This window comes from Sinocyclocheilus rhinocerous, unplaced genomic scaffold (genome assembly GCF_001515625.1).
Source record: "Sinocyclocheilus rhinocerous isolate Xijiao unplaced genomic scaffold, SAMN03320098_v1.1 scaffold1456, whole genome shotgun sequence".
Taxonomy (NCBI): domain Eukaryota; kingdom Metazoa; phylum Chordata; class Actinopteri; order Cypriniformes; family Cyprinidae; genus Sinocyclocheilus; species Sinocyclocheilus rhinocerous.
The window spans coordinates 292,471-305,923 of NW_015630970.1; the positions used below are offsets into that span (position 1 = coordinate 292,471).

The window sequence follows — 13,453 nt, forward strand, 5'->3', positions numbered from 1 at the left end:
ATTGCTTAAAATAAGCAAAACACACCGGGCAGAAAATGTATGAATTTAACAGCGAAGCTCTGATTCGGGGATTAGAACTCTTGATATCTGGCAACCGCACTCATGAGAGCTCACGTAGTAGAGGCGTGTAGAGCAGTCTGCAATAACATTTTGTCTCCTTTTTTTGACGAAAATAAAAATAGGTTTTTGGTAAAGTTTTTATCTTTTTGAATACATTTTAGTCTCGTCTTACTTCGTCAACGAAATTGCATGTTGATTTAATCTTAGTTATCGTTTATTGACCTTATTGTCGTCTCGTCTTCGTCTCGTCTTAGTCATGGGAAAATAGCTTGTCAACGAACATTTTTCGTCATAGTCTTCGTTAACGAAATTAACACTATATAGTGAAAAACAAATTAATAGGATTATTATTTTCTATACTCCTCTCCAACTTCCACTGATTAACTGCCATCAACTCATCTCTCATTCTACACCTCTCAACCCCCAAAGTCTCTGATCTATGCACTACTTGAAACACTGTTGTCTCCGCCTACTGGAAACTTTTTCAGGCTTTTGATTGGCCAACATGGCTTTACGGTTGAGATTATATCGCCACCTGTTGGTTTGGCATGCTCTTGACAGTGCTTCATAGCATGCATTTGCATTTTCATGTGGACAGAGATTTTTTCAAAAACGGAAGAAGGAAAAACTTTATAAAAATACCCGTGTATGTGTGGACATGGCCTTACAGTTTGTACTTGACTAACTGGGGCCTAGGTCAGGAAGCAGAGAGACTGGCTAAACCGACCATCTGCTAGCAAAAAACGTCCAAACCAATTAAAGAGTAACAATTTAATTGATGTTCAACAAATAAAATCAGATTTAATACGGATAAACAAATGGTAAAGCTTGGCTTATTGAATACTAGATCCCTTTCTACGAAAACACTTTTTTAAAATTATATTATCACTGATCATAAACTAGATGTGCTCTGTTTGACAGAAACCTGGCTAAAACCAGATGATTACATTTTTTTTTAAACGAGTCTACCCCACAAGATTACTGTTATAAACATGAGCCATGTCTAAAAGCTAAAGGGGGAGGTGTTGCTACAGTTTATAACAATATTTTCAGTATTTCTCAGAGGGCGGGCTTCAAGTATAACTCGTTTGAAGTAATGGTGCTTCATACAACATTATCCAGAGAAACAAGTGTTAATGATAAATCCCCTGTGATGTTTGTACTGGCTACAGTACTGTATACAGGCCACCAGGGCCCCATACAGACTTTATTAAAGAATTTGCTGATTTTCTATCTGTGTTAGTACTGGCTGCAGATAAAGTCTTAACTGTTGCTGATTTTAATATCCATGTTTATATTGATAAAAATGCTTTGGGATCAGCATTTATAGACATTCTGAACTCTATTGGGGTTAGACAACACGTCTCAGGACCTACTCATTGTCGAAATCATACTCTAGATTTAATACTGTCACATGGAATTGATGTTGATGGTGTTGAAATTCTGCAGCAGAGCGATGATATCTCAGATCATTATCTAGTCTCATGTATACTCCATATAGCTAAAGCTGTAAATTCTACTCCTTGTTACAAGTATGGTAAAACCATCACTTCTACCACAAAAGACTGCTTTGAAAGTAATCTTCCTGATTTATCTCAATTTCTCAGCATATCCAATAACTTGATGATGTAACAGAAACTATGGACTCTCTCTTTTCTAGCATTTTAGATACGGGTGCTCCTTTACGCTTAAGGAAGATTAAGGAAAACAGTCTGACACAATGGTATAATGAGCACACTCGCACCCTAAAGAGAGCAGTCCAGATCTTCAGCGCAGCTGGAGGAAAACAAAACTTGAGGTATTTCGTATTGCATGGCGGGAAAGTACCTTCTTTTACAGAAAAGCATGAAAAACTGCTAGATCTGATTATTTTTTGTCTCTTTTAGAAGAAAACAAACACAACTCCAAGTATTTATTCAATACAATGCCCAAATTAACAAAAAAATAAAAAAATTTAATAATGAAAAACTGCTAGATCTGATTATTTTTTTGTCTCTTTTAGAAGAAAACAAACACAACCCCAAGTATTTATTCAATACAATGCCCAAATAATAAAAAAAAAATAATAAAAATAATGAAAAACTGCTAGATCTGATTATTTTTTGTCTCTTTTAGACGAAAACAAACACAACTCCAAGTATTTATTCAATACAATGCCCAAATTAACAAAAAAATAAAAATTAAATAATAACATCAGCAGGTGCAGACATTTCCCAACAGCACAGTAGTAATGATTTTATGAACTACTTTACTTCCAAGATCGATACTGTTGGAGATAAAATTGTAACCATGCAGCCGTCAGCCACAGTATCGCATCAGATTGTGCACTATAGATCCCCTGAGGAACAATTCCACTCATTCTCTTCTATAGGAGAGGAAGAATTGTATAAAATTGTGACACTGTCACACAAGACACATGTTTTATACCACTCAATGTATATTATGATGTTTTTTTTAATCTATATATTTGAGTTTTAATGGGTTTACATGTTGTCTTAGTCATTTTATTCCTCTTATCTGTTTGACTGTGTGTATGTCTTTAAATGTTGCTGGGTCTGCCTGTCATGTGAGTGATCTCATGACAAGAATCAGGAAGTAGGCCATCATTAAGGAGGCAGCATGACAAACAATCAGGGTCACTGACCAAAGCACTGAACGCTCTGGGTTGAGGAGTTGTTTTTAAGGACTTACCATTCCAGTTTCTCACTTTTATTGGATCACTTACACTGGATTGTATACACACCGGTGGACACTTTTACATTGGAACTTACAACACTCTAAGATTCTTAAGTTCTGTTTTATGGTATGATTCAAATGGACTCCATGCTTTTAACAGCCTAAGTTATTTAAATTTTTTATTGTGTTGTTTTAGGTTCCTTGTGAATTGTGTAAATGCACTATTTATTCATTGTAATTTTGACATTGTCTCATCTTTTTGTTGTAAAGTAGTTTCTTCTTTTCTTTACCGCTTACTACTTGGAAGTAAAGTAGTTTCAGTTTGTTCATCCTGAACAATCGTCAATGATAACGTGACTCTCCATGCAAATAACTCCTTTCTTTGATTCTTCAGTATTTGTGTAAATGCATTTGACATGCATCATTAGCTTAACAAATTCATGAATATGCAAACATGAGTGTTTGTGTGTGTTTGCCTTAGTTTTGACTGCAGTAAAAACTATATAAGGTAATAAAACATCATCTGGTCTCCTAAACAATATTACATAAACCCAGAGCTCGTTTGTCACCGTCTGTTTTACATATATGTGTGAACTAAACAAGTAAACAGGAGAGTTCAGCCAGGAAAAATCTTTTTTTTTTTTTTTTTGCATCCTCATGAAAACTGGACAAAAAAAAGCATCATACATCTATTGATAAATTATCATTACAGAATCATAACATTAAAGATTAGTAGTCCATATGACTCATGCACTATATCCCCGATCATCTGAGCCCAACAGTACAGATAGACATTTCAGTGGTCTTATTGCTGAAATGCTCTTAAATTTCATTCATGTTCACGTTCAAATGTGTTTAGGTTAGTTTCGTGTCTCATCTGTATTTTTACCTGCTCAGTGTCTCCCGACAGACGAACATGCACTGGAACTGAAAGGCTCAAAATAAAATAATAAGAGAAATAAAAAACAAAAATTAATAATATCAATCAGTTATGAAGTATGTTGATGATTAATAATGATTTAGTTAATATTTTGACCATTATTATTTTTATTATTAGTCACTTATATTTATATTGCTTTGGCAAATAAACATATAGGTAGAGTACAATAATTTAGTAGAAAACATTGCTACATTCTAAATCCAATATTGCACTTCAGGAAGAAAAATTGTTTCTATTCACTGGCTTAATAAAATGAATGTATAATCTTCAATTAGTTTAATTGTACTTGATCAACATGTCTGAACTCTTATGTGATTTTACATATGAACAACTCTGAGTAATATAACTCTTAAATGGTGTTAAAATCAACTGACTGAACTGATTGAAAACTTAATTTGTCACAGAACAATAACAAATGCTGATATAAGAATGTAAAATTTCATGTCAAGTTTGACCCGTCAGAGGACAGGTGGTTTGGAGAACAGATGGATGGAAATTTAATTAGCATCAGTTTTATGCACAAAAATATCAGTCGTAGTGGGGTAACAGAAGAGGAGGACAACTGGGGTAACGCAAATCACAACGTCTTGGTGTGGTGGCAGGTGTGGTGATGGCTGATTGTGTGCAGGTGGTAACCAAAAGGGATGCTGGGAAATGTAGTTCAAAGTGGACTGGGCTGGTGACTGAAGACTGTGACAGATAGGTTTTGGATTGTATACGTAATGTAGAAACTGATTCATACAAATATTTATTAGTAACGCAATTTTCTCTCAAATTACTATTATATTCCTCAAATAATTACAAAGAATATTCAAGCAAATAACTGAATTAACCCTTGCATTACAAAAAAAAAAGTGTACTCCTTTCACATTCCCAGGCCAATTTTGACACAGTGGAATGTGAGCCTAATATTTTTACCATACTGTATCTGATCAGTAACTTCTCATTGATGTGTGAATGTGCAAAAATGCTTTGTTTGTGTTTTGAATGCTACAGTTTTATGACCATGTTTATTTGTGTGCATTTACCCCATATTTATCAATTAAAAAATGTAGATGAATAAATCAATTCTTTGAAGTTTTTATGCTCAGTGTTGTTTCATAATTTTGTAATCGGGCAGTGCTTTTGTTGAACAGAGGGAAATGATGGAGTTATTTATACAAGATAAAAGAAGGTAAAAGTGATAAATGTGGACTGGACAGAGGGCAGTGCAAGTGGAAGCTTAAAAACCATATTTCTTCCACTGTCTTCAGGCAGAGTCGATTCCATCAAAAGTGAACCCTTTCTCGAAGCACTGCAGTCAAACGAGGCTTCGAACGTCACCTGTGACGTCACTTCACTAAAACAATACAAGCCTCGATACGAAGCTCTGTCTGGAAGTACCTGACATTCTCAACATAAAAGCCTCTGTATCTGCATATTTCCTGATGAAATCTCCCATCATGCAAACCGTGAAAAGCAATGGTTATTTAAAGTAATGTAATAATCTGGTTTTAGCTAGGTTTCTGTCAAACGGAGCACATCTAGGTTATGATCTGTGATCCAAAAAGTACTCAAAAATTATACTCAATTAAAAGTACAAGTATCTGGTCAAAAACGTACTTGAGTAAAAATAAAAAGTACGACTTAAAATTGTACTCCAGTATTAAAAATTAGAAGTAACCTAGCAAAAGGAAAAAAGAAAAAGAAAAGAAAAGGAGACATATTCATCATATTGAACCATCTTTTCAATGCAAAGTGAAATTGCTTAAAAATAAACTGCATTAAATATTTTGCCAGACAGACATACACAAGTTTGATTAGAGGGAGAAAACAAAATGCAATGGCACAGATCAAATCACACATCTATCTAGTGCAACAACAACAACAATTAATATGCAGAACAGTGGAACACAAAAAAAATCCATCCTTTACACCTTGTAATGTATACAACATCCTTTCTTCAGATGAACACAAACTAAGAGTTTTAGAAAAAAATAATCACTTTTCTGCATATAAGGCAAGTGTATGGCATGTCCAAAGATGATGATTCAAAAACTACACAAAGAGAAGACGACAGTAACCCATATAACCCCTGTTGACGTCTTCTTATGCAGAACAATCGATGTAAGAAACTTTTTAAATTTTCCCAATGTTTACTTTGTATGTTTTTTGACACTTTTTTATTTTTGTATCATTTAATTAAAAAAGTAATCATTGCCACTAAAACATTAATTGTATTTAAATTTGTATCACTGATTTTATTTACACTCAGTCTTGTGCATTCAGCCAATATTGTACATAGACAGCTAATGGCTACATCAAAACATACAAAAATAATGAATAAATTATGAATAAACTTAGCTACCTTAATATGTTGGCAAAGAAATTTTGAAGCCAGAAATTTACCTGATGAAAATTATAACCGAATCTGAAACAGATGTGCTTCATGCATAAAAACAAACCTCATTAGTGTGCATGTTTGAGCTTCCATGTACCATGTTTAATATGTGTAAGATAAAATAAAAATGCAAAAATGTAACAAGTACTTTTCAAGTTTCCTCCAGCGTAAAAGTCCATCCCCTGTTGTTCTCTCACATCAAAAGCCACCCACATATTTGTTTAGATCTGTTTTGGCTTGTAAACTATGTTTGCGCGTATTTCTCTCCTAATTCAGATCAGATTAATATGCCAAATCAACATCACCCCTCTGTTACTGACTACTTCATCTTATTCCCCAAATTAAAAGATCATATGGCTATTAATATTTTCAGACAGACGTCTAGCCATCTCGTCTTTGTATATATATGTTAATTATTGCAACACTTCTAAAGGTTAACATTTTTGTTCTCCAAAACGTACTTAAAATTTAGCCTTGCTGAGAAAGGAGAATGTTAGTCGTTATTTATCATCAGCTTATTTTAAGATTAATGCTGAAAATGATTAAATTCAGAATTTCCTTCACACCACCATTACAGAAGACACAGAGAACATGGCCCTTGCAACTATTATTTCTTAAAATAGCTGGGACAGTTGGGTCGGTGTTACGATCAGTTATGTTTGTATATTCATTGTTTGTGTTTTCCACTAGATCTTGATTGGTTTCCCTTTCTGTCACTCATTATGGGTTCGTCCGCTGTCTCCATTGACGCCTCCCCGCCGGAAGTATAAAAGGCGATGTCGCATCTGTTTTCGAGAGGGCTGGGCTGTGTTTGTGTGCCTCTTTGTGTAGCTCTAAAGTATGCCTGCTTTGTTACCCTCTATGTTGTTTATTTGCCTTATTCTTTGTTTTACCCCTTGTATTTAGTTTTGGATCAAAACATGGCGAAGAAGTACAAAGAAGTGATTGCATGTGTAAGCAGATACAAATTTAAATTATACGATCAAACATTAAACAGCTTGTCGATGAATGTCGATCCAGGAAGCGGTTTAGGACTGTGAAGCTTTTGATGGAAGCGATCACTCATCTGTGGAAGCAAACACTCGTTTTGAATCTGATCCAGATGTAGTCTTTTACAAAACCACCATTTTCTAAGATTTTTGTTCAAAATTGTGCTTTTTTTTAAACTTACCCACATTCAAATGTTGCTAAAACAATAACGCATGAAGGTAGAATAAATTTATTTCATTTTTTAAAGTGGATTCTCTGTTCTTTCTGACATAATGCAAGTTTGGATATTGATACAACAAAATATTCTGGGGGCCATTAATTCTTTGTGAAAATGATCAAAAACACTTTGTTCATGTATCTCAAGTGCTGCTGTTGTTAAAAAAAATGGTTGACCCAAAAATGAAAACTACCTCAAAATGTGCTCATCCGAGATTAGGATGAGTTTGTTTCTTCATCAGGTTTGTAGAAATGTAGCATTGCATCAGTGTCTCAGCAATGGATGCTCTGCAGTGAATGGGTGCCGTCAGAATGAGAGTCCAAACAGCTGATAAAAACATTACAATAATCCACAAGTAATCCACAGCACTCCAGTCCATCAGTGAACATCTGGAGAAGACAAAAGCTGAAACTAATCCATCAAGACGTTTTCAACTTCAAACTTCCAGTTAAAATATGACTCCATCATTCGTTTAACATGGTTAAAACTCAAGCGGTTAAAACAATGTGACCAAAACACACTTAAGTCTGACCCGATGTTTGATGTCATGATTGTTACCATCTATTTGCGTTAGTTTATATCAAGCAGGTCACATTAATGCATTTGAAATTAGGGCCCTATGATTTCCGCAATGCCGAAAACACGGACGGAAACGCTGAATCCAGTCATAAAAATGGAATTTACTGAATAACGCAGAATGTCACCGAATTTGTCAAAGTTTAAATAAATTAATCAAAAGCAGGTCATTACACTTAAATCAAATCGCAATATAGACTAGTGTTTGTAAATATTAAGCCTCAAAAAGGCTATTTAAATATGAATCTTGCATGTTCTGCGTGTCTCTTTGTGAGTGGCGCAGACGCGTGGTTTCGTTTACTACACACATAATGAAGCGCATGTGACGCTCGCTGTGATTTCAGCATCTGCCGCCTCACTAAATGAGGACATAAATACATGAACATCTCCTGAACGTTTTACCATTTCATTATAGTAAAATATACATATACACACAGAAATTTAGTGATTAATGTTCACAGCAACCCGTCAAAATAAAATGTTGGTTTAATGTTAAGAAATTGTGCCAGAAATATATTACTAATCATTAGATTAATTATATTAAAATATTAATATTGTAATCATATATTGCATTAAAATAATTAGACATGATAAACACAGAATTTGATAACAATTAAAGCATAAGGTGAGAAAAAAAGAAAACATTTCATAGGGCCCTAAATGTTTTTTTTTTTTTTTTTTTTTTTTTTTAATAATTTTATTTAAATTTTAATAAATTGATGTTAAGTTGTATAGGTTTTATGATTTAAATTAATTAGACATGTTTTGATTTGTGCATTTTTCATCAAAACATTTGTCTTTCTGTGGCTCTAATAAAGTCTATATGCTTCATATAGAGAGCTAGAATATAGATTGCACTTTCTTTTTCAGTTTGCTCAGTTTTTTTTCAAACAATAAACTTCAAACTCATCTGTGCCACTTTGTTTTGGGCACTTTTGCCCACTTGGTGACTGAATAAACTCTTTCGGACTGCTGCATGACTTGAACCCGATGTGTCCAGTGTGCAGTATCAGTTTGGATTTATATGAAATGGTAACACATCATAATAAGAGTCCATTTGTAACAATAACTAAGGTTAATAAAAGCCATAGAAGCATTGTTCCTTATAAGAGCATGTAAATTTCAGCATTTACTAATGCATTTTTACATTTTAAAGTTGCATTTTAGTTAATGAAATATAAACTAACGTTAATTAACAATGTATAATTGTTATTTAATATAAATATTTTTATTACACTTTAAAGGTATTGTTCAGTACTTTTTTGTAATAAAATTCAGCACTATTTTAGTTTTTGTTCAGTGTCCATTATCGGTTGATTAATTGGTATCGGCCAACCTAGTAATCCATATCGGTAAATCAACTACTGGCTGACCTCGTATCTAAGTCAGTATAGTACATGTCAGTGTGTATGCACACATAAGTAAATGTACATTTGGTAGAACCACACTTTAAGTAAAAATACATCCATATACGCATGAGATTGTAGGTGGGATATAAGTAGGCTAAATTATTATCACACTTTCACCTAGAGTGAAATGACCAGAGAAAACTCTTAAACCAATCAAACCAGACCTGCTAGAAGAGAAGCAAACCACTTTGGGCTTGTTTAAGATGTTTTTCCAAGGGATCAAGGTTGATTTGACTGGTTAATATGGTCAGTCAGATGCTATAACTTCACCATCTGTCTGCAAAACACATCTTTCTTAGATGAAGTCATTCAGAAGTTGCTGTTCTGATGGAAACTTCTAAACAATAGTCGAACAGTAAATGTGAACAAACAGCTGCAATGGAGTGAATTAGATTGTCATTCATGGAGTAACTTCACCTGTAACTCTCTCCAGATGTTACAGACCTTCAAATACCCACTTTTTTGTTGGCACGGGCTTCATATCAGTTCAAAGATTTCCACTGGTATTCATTTGTGGCATATGTTTTATAGTTGTGAAAAAGCACTTCTGTGCTCTTATCATCATGCTCTCTGATATTATTTGAATAAAGAGCCTCATACTGCAGCAAAATCAGAATGTAAATCAGTCTCAGCATCTTACGTACAGTACAGTACGTACAGTACTAGACATATTTTGCATAAAGAGTTTGGTACATAGCAAAAGACAAGTATGTTGAGAGAAGACACTTGATATACTGGGGAGAAGATCAAGCTTCAGTCACTCCAGAGCAGGTAAATTGGGGTTTGTTGTGATTTCTATGGCTGTAAAAAAAAATTCACCTACTTCAACTTTAAAACTTATTATACTTAAATTATGTTACAAAAAATCAAGTCAAAATCTCCTATCTGAAATTAAATTAGTTCATTTGATGAGTTAAAGTAATGAAAAAAACATGTTGTCATCATTATTTACAGTGTACCAAACCATTAAAAATACTTATGTTTACTTGAATTTTGTCCTATTAAACAACCTTTGTGAACATGTCAGCATATGAAATGCATGAACAATGCCTGAAAGTGTCTAAAAACCTTGACTATAGATGTTAGTTGTATTTAATTTTACCAATTAAACAGACAAAAACATAATATCACAAATAAAATATAATATAACATTTGTCTTAGAAAAAAGACAAGATTAAGCAGAATTCTATATAACATTCTTTAAATGTACTTGGGATAAAAATTGTGAAAGTTTTCTGGGTCCATAAGTAAGTAGTTTAAAGTTTGTCCTTATAAAAATCGCTGTCGCATAACATTATAAATTGGACAGACCAAAAACATATTTTATAGAAAAGTTGGGACTACAGTATTGACATTTTGGTGCTTCTTCACCCTTCAATAAACGTCCATGAGTCAGTCAATTTTGGCCTTTCCAACACCTTGTGTATACAACTTGGTCGTGTCTTGAATTAAAAGGGTAGATGCATCTTATCCAATCACAGGATTTATTTCAAATAATTTTGAAATTCTACCCATTCTTATTTTTGTCTTATAATGGTTGATTAAGGGGTTTATGTCAAAGGGTGGGTTTTGCATTCACTGATTCTTTCTGCAAGAACATGTTTTGCAGCCATGTCTGCTTGCTCATTTCCAATAAATCCCCTTGACTATAGAGAAAACTGTTGCACTTTCAATATCAGAAAACTAACCAGCATGTCGTATTCTTGTCATCTATTTTTTTCAGTGAACAAACCTGTAAAGACAAGATGATACAGAATAAGATTCAACTCATTTTTCTCGGTGAGTGTTAGTGAAAGAAACTGATGCCAGGTCCAGGGTTGGGGAGTAATGGAATACATGTAACAGCATTACGTAATCAGGATACAAAAATCTAGTAACTGTAATCCGTTACAAGTACTTGGATTACAGTTACATTTTGTAAAAAGTGGGAATACTATCAGGATTACGTTTCATTTAAAATTAAATAAATTAATATTTTGACATAACGCTATATTAATGGATTTCAGTCACATGACTTTTTTGTTGCGGCCGTCATCTTTAGGACCTTGCGTAGCCTCTCCCTGGCGATCGGAAACCAAAATAACACAAAAAAATGGGAAAAAATGGTATATACAGTATATATATATATATATATATATATATATATCTAGATAGACAACAATTTTGTCCGGCAAAGAGTTTTTAAAATCCTCAATCAAAATCAATTCACGAAGTTGTTCCAAGTTAGCGACTCTGCTGGAGCTACACCATCTATCAAAAAGCACGCTTTTCTCCCGAGCGTACTCCACATAAGTTTGACTGATAACTTTAACATGTGAGCGAAACTTTTGCCTGTACGCTTCTGGCACTAGTTCATAAGCAGCAGTTTTTATGACCGGAACATCATAGAAATCAGCGACCAAATACAAATCAGACTTTCGACACGACTCCAAGAGCTCATGCGAAGGAGCCTGCTTAAACGCTTCTATGCTAAACTCCATATAAAACAACCTTGCACTTCCCCACCACCCATGAAAAAACTGCCAGTCAAAATATAAAATATGAATGTAATATGAATCCCAAATACGAACCACTCTGGTCGATAATCAAACAAATCCACGATGTTAGTCATATTAAATGATTTGATTTATTTTAATACAAGCAAGTGAAATAAAGAGCATCTCTCCAGGATGTCCTGAAGGCCAAAATAACAAACAAAACAAATCTAGAAAGGAAAAAAGAGATAATAAATAACCTAATCGAATAATGAAATAAAAATACAGATTACTTCCCTGACTGCCTAACACAAAACAGAGCCCAAACAAGATAGGTAAAACAAAACGGCAGGACACCCACCTGCTCTACGATCTTAATACACAAGGTCGATAATCAAACAAATCCACGATGTTAGTCATATTAAATGATTAGATTTATTTTAATACAAGCAAGTGAAATAAAGAGCATCTCTCCAGGATGTCCCAAAGGCCAAAATAACAAACAAAACAAATCTAGAAAGGAAAAAATAGATAAATAACCTAATCGAATAACGAAATAAAAATACAGTTTACTTCCCTAACTGCCTAACACAAAACAGAACCCAAACAAGATAGGTAAAACAAAACGGCAGGACACCCTTTTGCTCTACGATCGTCTGCTTACATTTAACAACTGTAAAAGCAGGACACAGCTACTGCAAATGATCTCAGACATATTGATGCATATAAATTTGATTGCAGTACATTGTCATCGTAAAAATCACTGCAACTAGCTTATATATTTAGTTAACAGATTATTTGAAAAGAACGTCCTTCTATAGAATTATTATACTAATAGAACAAACAAATCCTCTTCACACTACCATCCTTGAAGTAATTACATTCAGTTACATTCATAAAAATAAGAATGTGGAAACTAAAACTACATACCTTTCTCCTTGTATGCGCTGGACCGTCATCATCCTCCTCTTCTTCATCTGTTTGTTTGCGGATCGGAGTGTTGTTCGTCAAAGTTTAGAGCAGCGTTACCATTCTAGACTCACATAACTGTACTTAGATCAAAGATCAAAAACATCTAATTGATTTTTTAGCTTTAGGTGGAGCATAACGAAAGTTTTCTGGCAAATCAGCAGCCTCGCACGAGAATTTAAACTTTTGCAAGTGTCATTATGAACTTGCTAACTAAAAAACTAAAATGTAAACACGCATCTATGCTTACGAGAAATATTAAATCAAAAGAATCCCATACATCCCCATCTCTTGGTAAATAATCCATTGTGATTTGCTGTTATCACAGCCCATAGCTCAGCACAGCAGATTGATGGAATTGCAATTCGGTCCTACAAATGGCGGCTGCACCACTGTGTTACGTCACATGAAACCTATGAATATTTAGGGCTGCTTCATCATAGTTGCTGGTTCTTTTGACTCATGTTGACTCACGTGAGCCACCTGCTGGTGCGTGAGCAAATAACACCCATCTACAATTATTCGCTTCAAACGCGGGATGAGACGCTGCTACTAGGGATGTTCATTTCGGTTATTTTTCCTAACCGACAACTGACCCGTTTCCACTGTTAGAAGGAAAAACCCCAAGTGATTGTGCCGGCGCCGCATGCGTGCACACAGTTAAGCATTGCTACCTTGACAATGCAGCCTGTTCATTATTATTTTAAAATACAGTCAGTCAAACATATGGAAAAAACACACTGCTCAGTTCAAATATGTAGT

General features: G+C 34.2%; 1 protein-coding gene and 1 long non-coding RNA gene across 2 annotated transcripts in view; both read left to right on the plus strand.

The window, feature by feature from the left end:
* LOC107740767 (macrophage mannose receptor 1) overlaps positions 1–13,453 on the plus strand; it is a 50,579-nt gene that overhangs the window by 22,637 nt on the left and 14,489 nt on the right. The gene's annotated exons all lie outside the window — the stretch shown is intronic.
* Positions 1–13,453, plus strand: part of LOC107740755 (uncharacterized) — a 24,882-nt gene that overhangs the window by 5,262 nt on the left and 6,167 nt on the right. Inside the window, exon 2 of the long non-coding RNA XR_001640119.1 lies at positions 7,521–7,530. This is a non-coding gene — a long non-coding RNA (uncharacterized LOC107740755). The remainder of the gene's footprint in view (positions 1–7,520; positions 7,531–13,453) is intronic.